Source organism: Amblyraja radiata, chromosome 1, assembly GCF_010909765.2.
Source record: "Amblyraja radiata isolate CabotCenter1 chromosome 1, sAmbRad1.1.pri, whole genome shotgun sequence".
NCBI lineage: Eukaryota > Metazoa > Chordata > Chondrichthyes > Rajiformes > Rajidae > Amblyraja > Amblyraja radiata.
The window spans coordinates 3,534,667-3,555,960 of record NC_045956.1 but is presented as its reverse complement, the minus strand read 5'-3'; positions in this window follow the sequence as shown (position 1 = coordinate 3,555,960).

Here is a 21,294-nt window from a genome sequence, read left to right as displayed (position 1 = left end):
TTTCATGCACTGCCCTCTGCTCCCTCATTACTGGAGGCTAGCATTGGTGACCAGGGCTGGGCTGGTCTGGAACAGGGGCAGGCGGACGAATTCGGGAGTATGCCAGGGGTGCAGGAACAGGAAGAGCTGTTGGGTGTGATGGACCGCTTTGCAGCAACCCCACGGGCTGGAGCACCGCTGGAACCAAGAATGGCAGCCAGCATCAACCATCTATCCAATAAACCATTACTGGAAAAGGTGCTCGCTGAGGTGCTGAAACAACACAGCACCAGAAAACTGTGAGGCCCTCAAAGTAAAAGTGTCAACAGCCAAATCTGGGGGCATGTGGGGTCACACATCCGGTCCCAAGAACTCAAGCTACAGCGGATCCTAAGGCTCCTGACGTCGGCCATCACAGCCTTTGCTCATTCCGTGGAGACCACGGAGATGGATACCTGCCAGCAGGATGTGCTGGCATTAATGTGTACCACACAATTTGAGATCAACAATCTCCGGAGGGAAACATAAGACCTGCCCTCAATCCCAAATTTGCTGGCTTGTGTAAAGCCCCAGCTGCGGAGACGGACGCGCTGCTATTTGGGAAAGATCTCAATAAAAAACTGAAGGAGATGGAGGAAGCATCAAAAACCTTCGGCCTAATGAGGGCAGGCCCCGGGACGAGCAAACCAAGACCTCCGATTCCCAAGCGGCAGCACCCCACGGCATCCACCAGTCGACGTCCGCAATATGGGACTGGTGAACGCTTGGGGTCCGCACATTATCCCCAAAGATCTTTTTAGATCAGGGCCCGCAGCGGACCCTCTGGAAAATGTGCCTCCCCCCAACATCGCCAGCACGTCAGAACAAAATCTTCAGGAAAATGAAGAAACAGAATCGCCAATAACCATGGAGGTAGGTGGGTCTGGTCCCTACCAGCATATAGAGAATAAGGGTGCTTTATTAACAGGGGGGAAATTACACTTGTTTAAAGAAGCATGGGGTATGGTCACGAGTGACAAGTATATACTCAACAGCATTAGTGGATATAAAATACAATTCATGTCAGAAAAAAACGCCACCAGTTCAACATTGGCCCCAAAGGGTATTTCTCCCTCCATCAAAGAGAAACGTGAGGGACAAGCTGAACTGGTGAGACTTATCACAAAGGGGGTCATCGAAAAGACCCAACATGAACCTTTGGAATTTGTATCGAATATATTCGCTAAAACCAAAAAAGATGGTGGCTGTCGCATCATCATTGACTTAACATCACTAAACAAATTTGTTAAGTATATACATTTCAAAATGGAGACATATGTTACTGCCAAACAACTGAATTCCAAAGGACAGTTCATGGCAAGCATTTATCTTAAAGATGCTTACTATCTAGTACCCATATACAAGGATCATCGCAGATACCTAAAATTTATCTGGATGGTACAAAGCATTGCCCTATGGGCTAACTTCAGCCCCAAGATTATTCACCAAAATATTGAACCCAGCCATGGCAATACTAAGAAAACAAAAACATATTGTCATGGCATATCTGGATGATATTCTGATAGTAGGGAAAACGATGGAATTGGCTGTGGCAGCAGTATCAGCTACAAAACAGCCCCTCGAAACTCTGGGGTTCGTCCTACATCTAGATAAATCTAAGTTGAAGCCATCCACTATCATGGACTACCTGGGCTTCACAATTAACTCAGTCCATATGACTGTTACCTTGCCAAAGGCAAAAATGGTTGAATTAGCACAATCATGCAACAATTTAATGGTCAACGAGCGACCAACTATTCGACAAGTAGCAAGAGTAATTGGGGAAATGGTAGCAGCATTTCCGGCTACACAATTCGGACCTTTGCACTATCAAAAAATTTACAGAGAGCAAAGGTACAGGCAATAAAACGACATACAGGTCACAATGATCGTGTCATGAACTTACCCACTGAAGCAATATCAGAGCTACAGTGGTGGGCAGAAAACGTTTGGCATAGTTTCAGCCCTATCTTTATCACTAACCCTACTTTAGTTACTCAAACAGATGCCAGTGCTCAAGGCTGGGGAGCGACTAACTCCATATCCAGCACAGGTGGTAGATGGACTACCCTAGAGTCATCATTACTACTTACACTGGGCATTAACTATCTAGAGATGTTGGGCGCCTTTTATGGTTTAAAAGCATATGTATCTAATATGCAGCACTTGCATGTTCGGTTACAAATTGATAAATACTATGGTGATGGCTTATATTAACCATATGGGTGGCATAAAATCATTATCATGCGACAAATTGGTCAACATGATTTGGCAATGGTGTGTCGAAAGACATATTTGGCTATCAGCTACTTACCTACCAGGTAAGCTAAACACCCATGCCATGAGAAAATTAAACGCCTGGGTTGCAAGTTTGAACAGACCTTACCTGGAACTGGGATTGTCCAAACAAACCATCACCACCATGTCGGCATCCCTTCGAACATCCACCAAGAGGCAGTACTTAACCAGCATCAAAAAAGGGAGAAGTACTGCCAGGAAACAGGGACAACATACGCAACAGCTACAGCCACCAATATACTGGAGTTCCTGGCCTATCTACACCACGATGTAGGGATCAGCTACAGTGCCATCAACACAGCGCAGAGTGCTCTTTCTGCTTATCTCAAACCAGCGCCAGGACAACAGGCGATGGGATCCCATCCACTGGTGGTAAAACTGATGAAGGGCATTTACAATATCAAGCCCTAAGCCCAGGTATACCCATATTTGGGATATCAGTGTGGTCCTGACATATCTCAGGGAATGGCCACCAGCCAGAACCCCCGGCCTCGAGCAAGCTACACTAAAGACGCTCATGTTGATGGCACTTGTATCCGCTCAGAGGGTCCAGTCACTACACCTATTGCGACTGGACAACATGATCACAGCTCCAGACCAGATCTGTCGTTATCCAGTGACTGATCAAACAGAGCAGACCAGGAACACCTAATCCAGTCGTGGCTTACCCACCAGAACCACGGTTATGTGCCATGACCCACCTACTATCCTACATAGACACAACCAAAATATTCGAGGGAGATGAAAAGCCTTGTGGGTCAGTCACAAAAACCTTATGGTCGGGTGACGAGCCAAACCATTGCGAGATGGCTCAAGCAGGTGCTAGAAACTGCTGGGATAAACACTAACATGTACAAATTTTATTCCACCAGGGCAGCATCCATGTCGACGGCTAAAGAATGGACATGCCTATAGACCACATCCTGGCTACAGCAGGATGGTGGGGGGGGGGGGAAAGACCGTTCATAAATTTTATAATAAGCCGTTGGCAAAACCTGGTTTATTTGCAGTAAAGATTTACGAACTGCAAATATTTAATTTAAGCCCAGGGGAGCAACTTAATTCTTTGTTGTTATTGTTTAAAAAATACCATTGTGTTTTTCTACAAATAGACTCATTGGTTGATTACGATAACACTTCCTCCCTCAAGAACTTCGGCAGTGAGTGAAATGAAACTGTTACACGGTTTGAAATCACAGAGCTTTGAAATCTTCACGTAGTCACTCACGTGACTCCGAAGTAAAATAGTAAGATTAAACGAGAACTTACCAGTTTGAAGTTTGATCTGTATTTTATGAGGAGTTACGATGAGGGATTACGTGCCCTCCGCTCCCACCCTCATTATATCGATCAAACTAATAAATTGATGTCTCCTTATTTTTACTATGTTTACTTCAAAATAACTGTGTCTATCTGTGATTCCACACCGCTGCTTGGAAGTATGCCGCGCCTGCGCACTGAGCGGGTTCTTCACGTAATCCCTCATCGTAACTCCTCATAAAATACAGATCAAACTTCAAACTGGTAAGTTCTCGTTTAATCTTACTATTATACTAAACAAAGGGCTTCAGACAAGCTAAAGGAATGGACAAGAATATGCCATGCATATAATGTGGGAAATGTGGGGCTGTTTACTTTGGTAGGACAAATAGCACGAGCAAGTATTTTTATAAACAATGTGATGAAAGTTGCTTGTGTTCAGAGGGACCAGTGTGCCCTTATATATGAATCACTGGCAATGATCAGGATTTGAGTGCATCAGTGTTACTATCTTGCTACATTTATAGTGAGACCCAGTGCATTTGTGTCTAAATTATGTGCGTAGGCGTATTGTTCCTGTTTATAGAAGCATATAATTGCAATAGAGGGAATGTAGCTGACTGATTTCTTGGATGGATAATTTGGCACATGACAAGAGATTAAACAGTCTAGATCTGAATTCTATAGAGTTTAAAAGATTGAGAGCTAATCTCATTGAAACATGCAAAACTCTTCCAGAGTTTGACAGGGTAGATGTGCAGATAATATCTCCCTTGGCTGAGGTGTGTAAAAACCAGGGATCACAGTCTCAAAAAAAGGGATCATTGATTCTGGGTTCAAGAAGGAACTGCAAGATGCTGGAGAATCGAAGGTAGACAAGGTTGCTGGAGAAACTCAGCGGGTGCGGCAGCATCTATGAAGCGAAGGAAATAGGCAACGTTTCGGGCCAAAACCCCTCTTCAGTCTGATGATTCTGGATTCTGGAATGGGATAAGAAGATGCTTCCACCCAGAGAGTTGTAACCATTTGGATCTTTCAACCCAAGGGCACTGTGAAGCGCAGCCAATAAGTGTATTCAAACTGGACCTCTAATGTGTTTATGAACAATTGAATATTAAAGAAGATAGCCAGCAAACTACTGCTGCTCACAAGGTGACTAAAGTTAATTCTTCACCAAAGATATTCCAGACCACATTAGATAAAGCTGCACAAGGACAGCGTCATCGTTGGTGTAGCCAAGAATGTCCATTCATTGACTGTTAATCTTTTGAGTTTGTGTAATGTGTTCATGAGATAATGTGAATCAGAAAATGTTGGAAATGTTCAGCTGCTCTATCAGCAGTTGTGGAAGGAGAAACAAAGTTATTGTTTCTAGTCAAAAATAATTCAGCAGAACAAATTGTCTTTAATCTGAGATTTAACTCTATTTCTCTTTCCACAAATGCTGGCAGACTTCATTATGTAAACACTCTTTGTTAGAGTACTGTGGTTCTGTGGTTCCCTATGTTTTCGAAGAGGTGAAGCTTGTTGGATAACTGGATTTGTTGCCGACTGCAGTTCAATTTTTTTTCTGATGGAAAATCATTTATTATTCATTCCGTCTAGAACTATTTAATATCAGCTACTGAAATCCTTTCACACTGAGGCCAACATCACAACAATTCCAAGGTATTAGATGATCAGCCATGATCATATTGAATGGTGATGCAGGCTCGAAGGGCTGAATGGCCTGCTCCTGCACTTATTTTCTATGTTTCTATGTATTCCTATCTCATTGAAACATATAAGATTGTTAAGGGCTTGGACACGCTAGAGGCAGGAAACATGTTCCCGATGTTGGGGGAGTCCAGAACCAGGGGCCACAGTTTAAGAATAAGGAGTAAGCCATTTAGAACGGAGACGAGGAAATACTTTTTCTCACAGAGGGTGGTGAGTCTGTGGAATTCTCTGCCTCAGAGGGCGGTGGAGGCAGGTTCTCTGGATGCTTTCAAGAGAGAGCTAGATAGGGCTCTTAACAATAGCGGAGTCAGGGTATATGGGGAGAAGGCAGGAACGGGGTACTGATTGAGGATGATCAGCCATGATCACATTGAATAGCAGTGCTGGCTCGAAGGGCCAAATGGCCTACTCCTGCACCTATTGTCTATTGTCTATTCAAAGTAGCACATTAAGCAAAATCTTTGGCCAAATGACAAAATCAAATATCAAGTTATTATTTGGGGGAAATTTCTTCATATCACCCTCGACTACTCCATCAGTATCTCAATACCGAAAATATACTATCAGCTGTGGCTTAACTGTAATGTTAGTTGGAACCTACAAATAAATCAACAGGTGATTAAAAATATTCACTTTTATTCGGAAATACTGATTAATTTATATCCATATTCACATCAGAGAGAAAACTAAAATAGTCATTCATTTTAGTATGTCTACAGGAAGTTTGCATTTGTTCCTGTTCACTTGCTTTGTCTACAACTGTAATTCCACCAGGAATTATTGCTATCACGTGTACGTGCCAGGATAATGTTCCCAAGTTTGTGATTTCTTGTTGATCTCACGTGAGGTTGGCATTTGAAATAAGTAAAATGTATATTTTAGTTTAGTTTAAATCTACAGCGCAGAAACAGGCCCTTGAGCCTACCGAGTCCACGCCGACCAACTATCCCTATACATTAGCACTATCCTACACACTAGGGACAATTTCAAGATTCAAGAGTTTATTGTCATATGTCCCAGATAGGACAATGAAATTCTTGCTTTGCTTCAGCACAACAGAATATAGAAGGCATGACTACAGAACAGATCAGTGTGTCCATATACCATTGTATAAATATATACACACATGAATAAATAAACTGATAAAGTGCAAATAAACAGATAATGGGCTATAAATGTTCAGAGTTTTGTTTGAGGAGTTTAATAGCCTGATGGCTGTGGGGAAGAAGCTGTTCCTGAACCTGGTCGTTGCAGTCTTCAGGCTCCTGTACCATCTAGCTGAAGGTAGCGGGGAGATGAGTGTGTGGCCTGGATGATGTGGCCAGGACAATTTACAATCTTTAACCTACAAACGTCTATGTCTTTGGAGTGTGGGAAGAAATTGGAGCACCTGGGGAAAACCCATGCGGTCATGGGAAGAATGTACAAACTCCGTAGAGAGAGCACCCATGGTCTGGATTGAACCCAGCTCTCTGGTGCTGTAAGACAGCAACTCTAGCGTTGTGCCACCGTGCCGCCCTGTATGAGGGCCTCCTTCCATATGAATGATCCGAGAAAGACTGGCATAGTTGCTCCGCTGGGAGGGAAGTGAAGTGACCCGTTCTGCGAGGAAGCCTCACATCCAACCACCTAGGTTACAAAGTTCAAAGCTGTGTGGGAGAATTCAGCACCCCTGACTTGGTTTCTGCTCTGTCATCACACATTCAGTTTTGGAAACAGTTCTTGCTGGAAACTTCTTCAATGATCTGCTCAGAAATAAACATTCCAGTTGCCTTTCTCTTTAAGCTAACTCTGTTGTCAATAAGAGGGAGTCACGCCATGACATTTGTAAGTATTTGCATGTGGGAGGAATAGTAAAAAAATCTAAGCTCTCTCATTTACTTTTCTATCAGATGTTGACCATAAATTAGCTGCACGCAATGTTCATAACTGCCATCAAAAGAGATTCCACCAGCAATGTATAAATGAATATATGCAATTTATTACCATAGAATAAATATTTTCTCTTTCCTCGGTGAAAGAGATCTATTTATCTCGTTGTAATTTCTGCCAATATCTAATAACCATCTTAGAATTTGCATTGTTCATTTTTATCCTTTCCGTCTTAGATGATTATCATCTAATTTGCTAAGAATACAGTTTGTATCATGATGGAACATTTAAGAATAAGGAGTAAGCCATTTAGAACGGAGACGAGGAAACACTTTTTCTCACAGACAGTGGTGAGTCTTTGGAATTCTCTGCCTCAGAGGGCGGTGGAGGCAGGTTCTCTGGATGCTTTCAAGAGAGAGCTAGATAGGGCTCTTAAAAATAACGGAGTCAGGGGATATGGGGAGAAGGCAGGAACGGGGTACGGATTGGTGATGATCAGCCATGATAACATTGAATGGCGGTGCTGGCTCGAAGGGCCAAATGGCCTACTCCTGCACCTATTGTCTATTATCTATTGTCTATTCTAATTTCTTAAGTCATCATTGGTTGTTCTGAATATTTGTGTCCCCACAAAATGATCTGATAAAATACAATTAATTTTGTATAAATTATAGTGCTGGGCGCATTATATTCTCAGTTAGTTCAGCATTTTATCCTGTAATCTTGTTGAACAGCAATCAACAGTCAGCATTGTGGTTTATAATGCAGAATAAAGCACAAGTACTACAGTTGTGCTGCACAAGTAAACCTATATTTGGTATTCACAATTTCAAGCACAGTTTAATTTGTATGCAAACTACGCCAAAGCATTTATTGTCCTCCTTTGAATTTTATTTATCTTCTAATATTGAAGAAAATCAATTTCCTTGGTAACTATGACTTAATGAAATAGTGGCTGGGTTTTGTTTTCTTTTGCTACGATTCTGGGCATTATTAAAGGAGATGATTAAAATCTTTTTAAGTACTACAACGTTGAGAACCCAAGTGAACAGAAAGGGATGAATCAGTAATATTCAAAATGTTTAAAGTACAAAGATTGGAATCCACTTTTCAGCATATTTAAACAAGAGCTAATCCCACCAAATACTGGGGATTTTTGAAGTCAAGATCTAAAGGGCTTTGAAGTACCATGCTGTGGGCTCAGTCCTTTGAACCCAGATGTTTCATTCACATCAGCATTGCAGCCTTTGGAATACAAAAGAAAATTGTAACTTTCAATAATGTCATATCAGCAGTTTCTACTGATAAGATTTTGCCATAATTCCTGATCCAAATGTCTCCACAGGTATTGCTATAATCTCCACCGTGTCATCAAAGGAATCATCGAGCTTTGGAAACTCAAGCAGAACAGGATTTGCAGTGAGCCATGTTACTTGTAACACTGGAGAATGTGTTGATTGCAACACAGGAATGGAAAACTGAACAAGAGGGGCAAGAAAACAGGGAGGGTTGAACTCTATGCATCAGTTTTGCTTTCTTTTAATGATCCATTTTCAACCTGTAGGATGGTTGCGGATTTGAATATTCAGTTATCAATTGAATCAGCAGATGGTTTGGATTTGTGCTCGGATTTAACATCAATGTTTATATGTCCATGTTGCAATTAATCCCAAGAAGCAGATGGAGAAACCTGGTGGACACATTTGAACATAGCAGAATATATTCTTGAACCTAGTGGTGGTGATTTTCAGAATTCTACTCCTTCTTCACAAGGGTAGGAGTGAAGTGAGAGCGTGGCCAGTGGTGTGGATCTTTGATGATATGGCAGTGTTTTTGAGGCAGAACCTCAATGGTCGGGAAGGTCAGTACCTGTGATGGACCAGGCAGTATTTACCATGCTCTGTAATCTCCTTCAACCCTGGGTGTTTGAGTTGGCGAACCAGGCTGTGATGTAACCAGTCAATACTCTCTACCTGAAGAAGTTCAGCAGCATAAAGTCATTTTGTTCCCATTACAGAACAAAGTCATACAATTCAGCAAACTATATAAAATGGGAACGATTTGCTGAGATGCCCTCAATTCCATAAAATTCCATAACATGAAAGACCACATCCAAGTCACTTGGCTCATCTCATCAAAGATGTTCAACGCTCAGAGGTATTATAAAGTATTCCACTCCATACATGTTTAATTGATATGATGAACATTACAACTAAACCTCTTCCAAATCAGAGAATTGTCAGATCTTCAGAAATGTAGCTGTTGAATTTTATTTACTGACAGTTTGAGGACAAAGTTATAAATATATATCCACTTCTTTCACCCCATTGAATGCTGTATTTGGTCATCATAGATGGGAGTGGATTTTATAGATAGATATCAGAATATTCAAATGTGCATAATCCCAAACTTGCTGATAGCAATTCTCCAGCTATTTCTCAACTGCACGCTAACACTGGAGTCCAGCAGTGAAGAGCAAATTTGCGGCAATTCTTCCTTGACTTCAATGAAGGATAGCTGTGATGGATTATGATAAGGGTTAGTATTTTTACTTTATTTTTCAATTATTTTATTGATGTTATTATGTATTTTTCCGTGTTGTGCTTTTTTAAAGGAATTTTGAATTATTTTACTTAATTATAATAATGTTGAAATGTCTTGGAATGTTTCTGCATGTTAGAAATACTTCTGTGTTTCGATCCATTTGGCTGCCAGCTATACCAATTTGCCATTTCTCAAAAGTGGGTCGTTTCTTCCACAGTTTCTCCTGTCGTCCCTTAACACATGATACGATTTACAAGCAAATTTCTGCTAACAAACAGGACATCTTTCTTTAAATTTAAGCTGGCACTCTTCAAACAGTTTGTGTCAGGATGTCTGCAAGCTATGAATTTGGTCTTTTAGCATAGGTCAGTGCCAAGTGCAGGAGGCATTAGGAATCAAGCGAGTTTAATTCTCATATGCATCAGCCACAGGGAAATGAAATTGTTACTCCAGCACTTGATATCTTTTTGTATAATCCAGCATTCCCAGTTCCTTGTATCTCACAATGAAATTCTTACTTGCTGTAGCTTTACAGATATAGCACAACACCAAAACAAATAAACATACAATAAACAATAATACAATACGGTAAACAAACAGAAGTACATGGAAACATAGAAACATAGAAAATTGGTGCAGGAGTGGGCCATTCGGCCTTTCGAGCCTGCACCGCCATTCAATATGATCATGGCTGATCATCCAACTCAGTATCCTGTACCTGCCTTCTCTCCATACCCCCTGATCCCTTTAGCCACAAGGGCCACATCTAACTCCCTCTTAAATATAGCCAATGAACTGGCCTCAACTGCATTCTGTGGCAGAGAATTCCAGAGATTCACCACTCTCTGTGTGAAAAATGTTTTTCTCATCTCGGTCCTAAAAGATTTCCCCCTTATCCTTAAACTGTGACCCCTTGTTCTGGACTTCCCCAACATCGGGAACAATCTTCCTGCATCTAGCCTGTCCAACCCCTTAAGAATTTTGTAAGTTTCTATAAGATCCCCCCTCAATCTTCTAAATTCTAGCGAGTACAAGCCGAGTCGATCCAGTCTTTCTTCATATTAAAGTCCTGACATCCCAGGAATCAGTCTGGTGAACCTTCTCTGGACTCCCTTTATGGCAAGAATGTCTTTCCTCAGATTAGGAGACCAAAACTGTACGCAATACTCAGGTGTGGCCTCACCAAGACCCTGTACAACTGCAGTAGAACCTCCCTGCTCCTATACTCAAATCCTTTTGCTATGAATGCTAACATACCATTCGCCTTCTTCACTGCCTGCTGCACCTGCATGCCTACTTTCAATGACTGGTGTACCATGACACCCAGGTCTCGTTGCATCTCCCCTTTTCCTAATCGGCCACCAAATACATTGTGCAACCAGAACATAGTCCATCGTAGTTGGCTGTTGAGGTAGGTCATGCAGTATGCTTCAAGAGCCTGGTGATTGCCACTGATTCCATCTTCTTGGCCATAATTCTATGATCTAACAGGATTTTCAAAATCAATAACAGACTAAAAATTATGTTTTCGGACAATAGAGTTAATCAGAACAGAAATCTTGCCCCTTGTCAATGTGTAAAATGTTCCGTCTCATATCGTAATTCTTATAACAAATTGAGCACAGATAAGCAAGGCTGTAATAATATTTGACCTTGAAATTCAGTACTGAATATTTAATGTAGTGACATTATAATGGGTTTGATGACAAATTGCCCAAAGTCACAGATGATTATAATAGATCCAAATCCACTTTATTTCCAGATACGGGTCCCTGTGGAGTTCACCTTATACGATACAATGAGCTGTTTCATTGATATTCACCCTCGCACAGCTGTCGTGAAAGATGGAAAATTCAGAGAGATATTATACTTCTATAAAAACACAGGAAATTACAATCAATGTTCTCTCCCCAATCAATTTCAAAGTAAACATATGGAGTGTATCCAGTCGCCACTTACCAAGTTCCAGCTACTTTCTTGAAGATATTTACAATTCAGGAGGAGAATAATGGTTGTGAAAGATTGAATTGAATTGAATAAATGGTATCAGCCAATTATGTATACATACAAGGAATTTGCCTTGATGCTTTGCTCGCAAGTAACAACACGGTGTACAGTAGACAATTAAAAATAAAACATTATAATTTAAAATGTGAAGAATGAAATAAAATACCAGAGCAATAGGAGGCTACAGACTTTTGGCTGTTGAGTAGAGCTACTGTTGGTGGAATAAAAGTTGTTTTTATGTCTGGCTGTGGTGGCTTTGACAGTCCGGAGTCGCCTTCCAGAGGGAAGTGATTCAAAACTTTGTGGCCAGGATGAGAGGACCTCGAGAGAAGTCCTTCATTGTTTGGCCCAGGAGTTGCAGTTCGTCCACTTTATTGTTGAGAGCGTGTAGATTTGCAAGGAATATACTCGGGAGTGAAGTGCGTGATCCTCATCGCCGGAGTCGGGTGAGTGCTCCAGAGCACTGGCCCTCTTCCGTCTCAAGACCTTGAACACATCTATGATCTAACAGGATTTATTCCCAGAGCTATAGCGGCTCTGAACTGGCCCTGCTGAGTGCCCCCCACCCCCCATGGACTGTCTCCCTCAGATGGTCACGTCGCACAGGCACATCTGCACTTTAGTCTGTTTGAACTGTTTTGACTGTTCTACTGTTGTAATGTTCTTTTAACAAACCATGTTCTCGGGATATCTAAATCTAAATCTAAATTTTATTAGTTATTTATGTTATGACATCGGATGGAAGCCGCATACCAAATCTCGTTGCACTTATGTGCAATGGCAATAAAATATATTATTATTATTATTATTATTATTATTACAGCTACAGCCCCGCCGACGAGTATGTCCAAATAATCCAGTGAGCGGGAGAAATCCGGAACGATGTTTAGAGGTACCGTATATCTGATGTTAATGAGTACCTCGCTCATGAAGGTGATCTTTGTGGGATTTTCACAGATGACATAAATGAACAAACACAGACAAAACACCAAGGAGCAAGCAGTACACCGTGGCAGCCACCGTCAGCGCCACAGGAAGCAAGACATGCTTTATTACTGAACATGGTGTACAATTTTGGTCGCCCAATTATAGGAAGGATGTCAACAAAATAGAGAGAGTACAGAGGAGATTTACTAGAATGTTGCCTGGGTTTCAACAACTAAGTTACAGAGATAGGTTGAATAAGTTAGGTCTTTATTCTCTGGAGCGCAGAAGGTTAAGGGGGGACTTGATAGAGGTCTTTAAAATGATGAGAGGGATAGACAGAGTTGATGTGATCAAGCTTTTCCCTTTGAGAATAGGGAAGATTCAAACAAGAGGACATGACTTCAGAATTAAGGGACAGAAGTTTAGGGGTAACATGAGGGGGAACTTCTTTACTCAGAGAGTGGTAGCGGTGTGGAATGAGCTTCCAGTGGAAGTGGTGGCGGCAGGTTCGTTGGTATCATTTAAAAATAAATTGGATAGGCATATGGATGAGAAGGGAATGGAGGGTTATGGTATAAGTGCAGGCAGGTGGGACTAAGGGAAAAAAGTTGTTCGGCACGGACTTGTAGGGCCGAGATGGCCTGTTTCCGTGCTGTAATTGTTATATATGGTTATATGGTTAACATGAATTGAATTTTACTTCATTATTCATCTTTATATTTATTTTTACACTTATATTAAATTTTTCCTCGTCATGTTGCCTAGATTAGTGAGTATTAGCTACAAGGTGAGGTGGGACAAGTTTGATTGTTTCTCCAGAATGCCAGAGGTCCTGATAAAAGCACATATCCTTTTAATTTGGAGTAAAGAAACGGCAAGAATCTGTAGCCTCCCTTTGATCTGGTATTTTGTTGGTTCACATGCTTGATCAATGGTGTTTTATCATGAATGTTTTATTATTATTAATGTTTAGTGTTTTCTGAATCATTCGTAACTGTCACTGTATGTCATGTTGTTACTTGTGGGCGGAGCACCAAGGCAAATTCCTTGTATGTGAATAATTGGCCAATAAACTTACTTACTTGCTTACTTATTTATCTCTGTTGAATCTGCTCACCAACAGATAATCCACTGCCATCTAATGTAGAGAATTCAAAACATTTTGAGTGAAGAAACTTTATTTCATTCCAATCCTTAGTTCTAAATATCTCTCATTTTTGGGCTGTTATGTGGGCTTATTCAATCTCTCCTAATAAAAAAATAATATTATGCTTCACCCTATGACAAATATATAATTTTTGTCCAGTCACATATCTTACTTAAGAGAGAAACCTTTCTTCGGATTATTTTTCTTCCAACCCAATACATCACCCATTATTTTTTTCCACAGATGCTACATAACCCGTTGAATTACTCCAGCACTTTATGCCTATCTTCGGTATAACCATATAACAATTACAGCACGGAAACAGGCCATCTCGGCCCTTCTAGTCCGTGCTGAACACCTATTCTCCCCTAGTCCCATCTACCTGCACTCAGATCATAACCCTCCATTCCTTTCCTGTCCATAGACCTATCCAATTTATTTTTAAATGATAAAATCGAACCTGCCTCCACCACTTCCACTAAAAGCTCATTCCACACGGCTACCACTCTCTGAGTAAAGAAGTTCCCCCTCATGTTACCCCTAAACTTTTGTCCCTTAATTCTCCAATCATGTCCTCTTGTTTGAACCTTCCCTACTCTCAGTGGGAAAAGCTTATCCACGTCAACTCTGTCTATCCCTCTCATCATTTTAAAGACCTCTATCAAGTCCCCCCTTAACCTTCTGCGCTCCAAAGAATAAAGACCTATATAAATCAGCATCTGCAGCTCCTTTCTACACATATCTGTTCTACATCTCTCTACAGTCCTCTTATGTTCTTATTACAGTTACTCTCCAGTGCAGCTTCTTATCATCAGCGAACTTGCACATATTACACTTGGAGCTGCATTAAAATATTCAATATCAATTGTAAATAGCCAAAGCCCAAGCTCTGATCCTTGTGGGACCTCACTAATTAAAGTCTCCTGCCCCTATTTATTTCTATTTACATCTTTCTATCTGTAAATTATTTTTCGTCCTATGCTCATATATAAGCACCAAACCCATGACCCCCAAACAAGTTCTTACTTGGCATTTTAACAAATACTTCTGGAACATACAAATGCATTATATCAACTGAGTTCCTCTTATTGAATGTGATAGCTACAACCCTAAATAAAAGCTCTTATAAATTTTGCAAACCTTAAAAAAAATGTTTTCTGTAGACTCAGTATAATAATAGCACAGTGTTTGTAGTGCCCTGTTACTATGGCCACAGGAATAGATGCTGGCACTGTTCATGTTATTGATTAGCGATGTTCCATTCGCTAACATTCAATCTGTGTTCAGTACTGTCTTATAACTCTGTTCAATGCTCTGATGTAACCAGGATGTCCAGAAATGGAAATTGTGTGCCCACAAGTCCCAGAAATGGACTGGGAAGTTAAAGAAAAAGTGCATAACTCAGAATCTTTCCCAAATGGATCTGAAGCGCCATTTCTTGCTCTCTCTTCCAGAATTTACTCTGCATTGTAATATAATAGAGACAGTGAACCTGTGAGAATCAAATGGATTAGATGGAGTCTATACACAAAACGGGATGGGAAAAGGGGAGTAACCAAGATTGCTGTAGGAGTTTGGTTTAAGAAAGAACTGCAGATGCTGGAACAATCGAAGGTAGACAAAAAATACTGCAGACTTCATCCACTTCACCACTAACTTCCATCCGGCACTCAAATTCATCTGGACCATTTACGACATCTCCCTACCGTTTCTAGATCTCACCATCTCCATCACAGGCAACAGACTACTGACCAACATCTACTACAAACCCACTGACTCCCACAGCTATCTTGACTACGCTTCTTCCCACCCTGCTTCCTGTAAGGACTCCATCCCCTACTCCCTACTCGTGTGGCCTCCATTGTCCCCGTGGACACAGTGTCTCCCACACGAAGAAAGGCAAGAAAGAAATAATGGGGCAAAAGCATGAATTTAGTCCTTGGATCCATTTTCCAGATTATGAAATGAAGCACGGTGAATCCTTCTTCACCCAAGCTCACTTACAACTGTTGACGACTATTTAACCATTTGGCAGACAATTGGGACTGATCCAAGCTGCTGATTTTCTATGAGTTGTTTTGATGTATCACCATACTTGAGAAAACCAATGTGAGCCAATTCTGTCCTTTGATCTACAGAAATAGCAGTCTATTTAATTAGATTCAGTATAAGAATGTCAAACAGCTAAGTCTGAGGTTCATTATTTTAATCCAAGGAAGGCATATCTAATTCAATTAGAGAAGTTTGTGTTCTGATTTGGTTATGCTGAAAATAAAAACAAATTCTAACTTTACTTGTCATCAACATCAACAGATTCATCAACAGATTAATCATAGGTACAACCATGCCAACCTTTGAACCAAGTTCTTGACTTCTATGCCATGCCTTGTATTTCCATATTTATTGGAATTCACCTAAATTTTTAAGATGCCTCCAATCTCAATTCTTGTAGAAGCTAAGGTACACTATTACTTTAAAAAATCCTGCTGTACCTTAATTAGAATGATGGGGATTAATAAGAAGAAGTAGGCAAAAAAGGAAAGGTCATGTGTACAATCACGAAAAGAGCATTAACTTCATACTTTATGTTTTTTCACAGTCTCTCACAACATTGAAGGACATCATTAGTTCCTCTTATCTAATTTGATAGCTACAACCCTAAAAAAACCCTCTCATTTGTCAAAAATAATTTCTCTTTCACGTATTGTTCATCTCTGTATCCACCTCAAGTGATGTCATTTACCAATAGCCATTACAAGCACACAAACTCCTGCAGCAAGATAGACAAACAAATGCTGGAGAAGCTCAGCGGGTGTGGCAGCATCCATGGAGAGAAGGAATGGGCGACGTTTCGGGTCGAGACCCTTCTTCAGACTGTATGCGGTGGCTGATGGGGTGGAAGGTGAGAACAAGGGGAACTCTGTCCTTGTTAGGGATGGGGGAGGGGGGAGTAAGAACGGAGCTGTGGGATATAGAGGAGACCCTGGTGAGAGCCTCTTATATAATAGACAATAGACAATAGGTGCAGGAGTAGGCCATTCGGCCCTTCGAACCCCTCCCCTCCTCCCCTCCCACCACACTTCCCTCCCCACTCCCCTCCTCCCCTCCCACCCCACTTCCCTCCCCACTCCCCCCTCCTCCCCTCCCACACATGAAGAGGAGGAGGAGGGAGTGCTGGATGATGAGGGGAAATGAGCCGTGCCTGCGCAGTTAGGGGCTATGGGTGAGCGGTGGAATATTGCGTTGGGGAATGGGTGAGTGGTGGAATATTGCATTAGGGAATGGGTTGCGTTGGGGGACCAGGCCTCCCGTGTGACTGGGACCCAACGGGTCCCACTTAGTTTAGTTCCTTATTGTAATTCACTGATTCTTGCTCCCTCCTTTCGTATGGCAGTGAAGTTACACTTGATGGCGTCTGTTTGGACAATATTAGAAACTGTGGGACTTTGTAATTTGGAGACCCACACATTCACTGATTTTACTGCCATGCCTTCACATTCTTGAGATGCAAGATAGCAAGACCTGAGACTTATTCATTTTATTACACTTATTTCCCTAATGCTGTTTTATTGCAAATATTAATTCTCTCCAAACCTGTTATCCCACATTTTTCTGCAGTTCTTCTGTGTATTGTTCAAGACACTGGTTAAAAGATGCAACTTTTAGTCAGGCCTTTTTTAGGGCAGGTGTGGAGCGGGCAAGTGAAAGCTCTTGGGCAATACTAATTGACATGGAATCTGACATTCAAAGGTATGAGGAGAGTAGCCGGCAGTATCTAGGAAAGCAATATAATTCCATTGTGAGCTCAACCCTAAGACAGAGGCAGAGAGCAAGCCCATTGACAAAAGCATAGTCTTTATTGAGGCAAAGTCACATAGTATACATTAGATTATGTTAGAGCCAGAAGAATGAAGGATATAGATCAGCTACAGCAAAGGGTGGAGAAATGGTAGGGGAGTTTGATTCAAGCAAGTATGAGGTGTTGCACTTTGGAAGGTCGAATGTAAGGGGAAAGTTTACAGTTAATGGCAAGACCCTTAACAGCATTGATGCCCGGAGGAATCTTGGGATTCATGGCTCCCTGAAAGAGAGCAGATAGTATGCTTGTCTTCATCGGACAAGGTGTTGAGTATACGAGTCAGGATGTCATGTTGAAATGACTAGGCTTGTATTCACTGGAGTTTAAAAGGAAGAGGAGGGATCTTATAGAAACATATAAAATTATAAAATGACTGGACAAGCTAGATGCAGGAAAAATGTTCCCAATGTTGGGCGAGTCCAGAACCAGGGGCCACAGTCTTAGAATAAAGGGGAGGTCATTTAAGACTGAGGTGAGAAAAATTTACAGTGTTTTTCCACATGTATTTCCCACCTATTTTGCTACAAGAGCCCTAGTGAGACCACACCTGCTGCATTGTGTGCAGTTTTGGTCCCCTAATTTGAGGAAAGGCATTCTTGCTATTGAGGGAGTGCAGCGTAGGTTTACAAGGTTAATTCCCGGGATGGCGGGACTGTCATATACTGAGAGAATGGAGCAGCTGGGCTTGTACACTCTGGAGTTTAGAAGGATGAGAGGGCATCTCATTGAAACATATAAGATTGTTAAGGGCTTGGACACGCTAGAGGCAGAAAACATGTTCCCGATGTTGGGGGAGTCCAGAACCAGGGGCCACAGTTTAAGAATAAGGAGTAAGCCATTTACAACGGAGACAAGGAAACACTTTCTCTCACAGAGAGTGGTGAGTCTGTGGAATTCTCTGCCTCAGAGGGCAGTGGAGGCAGGTTCTCTGGATGTTTTCAAGAGAGAGCTAGATAGGGCTCTTAAAAATAGCAGAGTCAGGGGGTATGGGGAGAAGGCAGTAACGTGGTACTGAATGGGGATGACCAGCCATGATCACATTGAATGGCGGTGCTGGCTCGAAGGACCGAATGGCCTACTCCTGCACCTATTGTCTATTGTCTATTGTCTATAAGAGGCAGTTTGATTGTAGCTCACTTTCTTTAATCCTGTCTACTATTTGTGGCTAAGGGGATCAGAGGGTATGGAGAGAAGGCAGGTACGGGATACTGAGTTGGATGATCAGCCATGATCATATTGAATGGCGGTGCAGGCTCGAAGGGCCGAATGGCCTACTCCTGCACCTATTGTCTATGTTTCTATGTTTCTATTACTGTCTTCCAACAACACATGGATGTTCGCCTTTGGGCCAATGCTTTGAGTGAAGAAGTGATTCACTGTGTTTGCACTGACAATCTCCGGAGTTGTGTTTGGATAATTCTGAGCAGTCCTGGAAGTATTTATCGGAAGGAAGAAGGGAAGAGTTTACAATATTTACCTTGGTAGTGCTCTGCCTTTACAGTGAAAAATAGTTACAGTTGACTTGCAAAGGGATATCACTCATCGGCACGCAGTCTTCATTGGGAAGAGGAACAAGAAAACCAAACTGATGACAGAAATCTTCAGTGACTATATGCTGCCCTGCCTAATATTTCATTTAAGAAACTGAGACGCTAAGAATATCACCCGGAATAGGTGTGGTTAAATCCAGACTTGGATTGGTTTCTCTGGAATGCCAGAGGTTGAGGGAGACCTGCTAGAAGTATATAACATTATGAGAGGCATAGATAGCGTGGACAGCCAGACAATGTTTTCCCAAGATGAAAATCGAATTTGATCAAGGCAACTTTTTCTCCCAGAGAGTTGTGAATGTATGGAATTCCCTGCCACAGAGAGCTGTGGAGGACAAGTCACTGGATGGATTTAAAAGAGAGTTAGATAGAGCTCTAGGGGCCAGTGGAGTCAAGGGATATGGGGAGAAGGCTGACACGGGTTATTGATAGGGGACGATCAGCCATGATCACAATGAATGGCGGTGCTGGCTCGAAGGGCTGAATGGCCTCCTCCTGCACCTATTTTCTATGTTTCTATGTTTCTATGTTGCAGCATTATAGCACTTTGGTCAGGCTGCATTTGGAGTAATGTGTGAAGTTTTAGTCACCCCATTACAGGAAGGATGTAAAGGGTTTGGAAAAGGTGCAGGAGGTTTACAGAATGCTGCTTAAAATAAAGTGTATTAATTATAAAGAGAGGTCGGACAAACGTGGATTGTTTTCTCAGGAACATCGGGGGGTTAGGGGACACCGAATAGAAGTATATAATGAGGTTATGAGAGGTGCAGATAAGGTGAACAATCAGTAGTTTTTTTTCCCTAGGGTGGAAATATCAACGACAGCAGGGCAGAGCTTTAAGGGCCTGTCCCACGAGCATGCGACTGCATGCGGCAAGCGCGGCCTAACGTGGTCGCTTGAGCTGTACGGCCTCGCGGGGCCAGTCCCACTTCGATCGCCGGAGCCGTATGGAGTTGTGTGGCGCTGGTCCCGACATCGCGCGGGGCTCCCGAAAAACTGACCAGGTTCAAGAATTCCGCGCAGCAACAGCCTGCCGGCCCGCAGCCGCCTCGACGCCGTACGTCACGCGCGAACTTCCCGCGGACTTCGCTCGAACTTCATGTCACTCACTCGACCTCCGCCCGGCACCCGCTTCTGGTTTGGTCGCGCTCGCCGCATGCAGTCGCATGCTCGTGGGACAGGCCCTTTGGGTCACGCTTGCCGCATGCAGTCGCATGCTCGTGGGACAGGCCCTTTAAGGTGAGAGGGGTAAAGTTTAAAGGAGATGTACAGGGCAAGTATTTTACAAAGAGCGGTGGATGCCAAGTACATGGTCATCATGACCCACACCAAATCCTGGCATCACATCACTCCAGTCCTCAAACAACTTCACTGGCTTCCCATCTCCCACCGGATCACCTACAAAATCCTGGTCCTCACCTACAAAGCCCTCCACCATCTGGCCCCCCCATATCTCACTGACCTCCTCTCCCCCTACCAACCCTCACGGTCCCTCAGATCCACATCAGCCGGTCTCCTCTCCATCCACAAGTCCAACCTCCGCAGTTTTGGGGACAGAGCCTTATCCAGGGCAGCTCCCAGGCTCTGGAACTCCCTCCCCCAACTGATCCGCAATTCCGTGTCCCTCACCATCTTCCAGTCCCGCCTCAAGACCCATCTCTTCACCTCTGCCTATCCTTAGCCCCACGTCCCCCTCCCTTTTCATCTGTGCATTAATTGCCTCATATTGTGTTTTGAATTGAATTCTGTCTTTACTTTGTGTACTGGTCATGTCTCTACTATTTATTTCATTCCCCTTACATGTTTTTCCTTTACCTGCTAAATTTTTGTAAGGTGTCCTTGAGACTCTTGAAAGGCGCCCATAAATAAAATGTATTATTATTATTATTATTATGGTGTCAGGGGTGGTGGTGGAGGCAGATACAATACGTGCAACTTTTTGATAGGCATGTGGATATGCATGGAATGGAGGGGAATGGAACACATGCCGATTGAGGAGATTTGTATGACTGTATTATGTTCAGCATGGACATTTTGGGCCAAAGGGCATGTTTCGATGCTGTACGGATCTATGTTCTACGGAGATCTTCAAA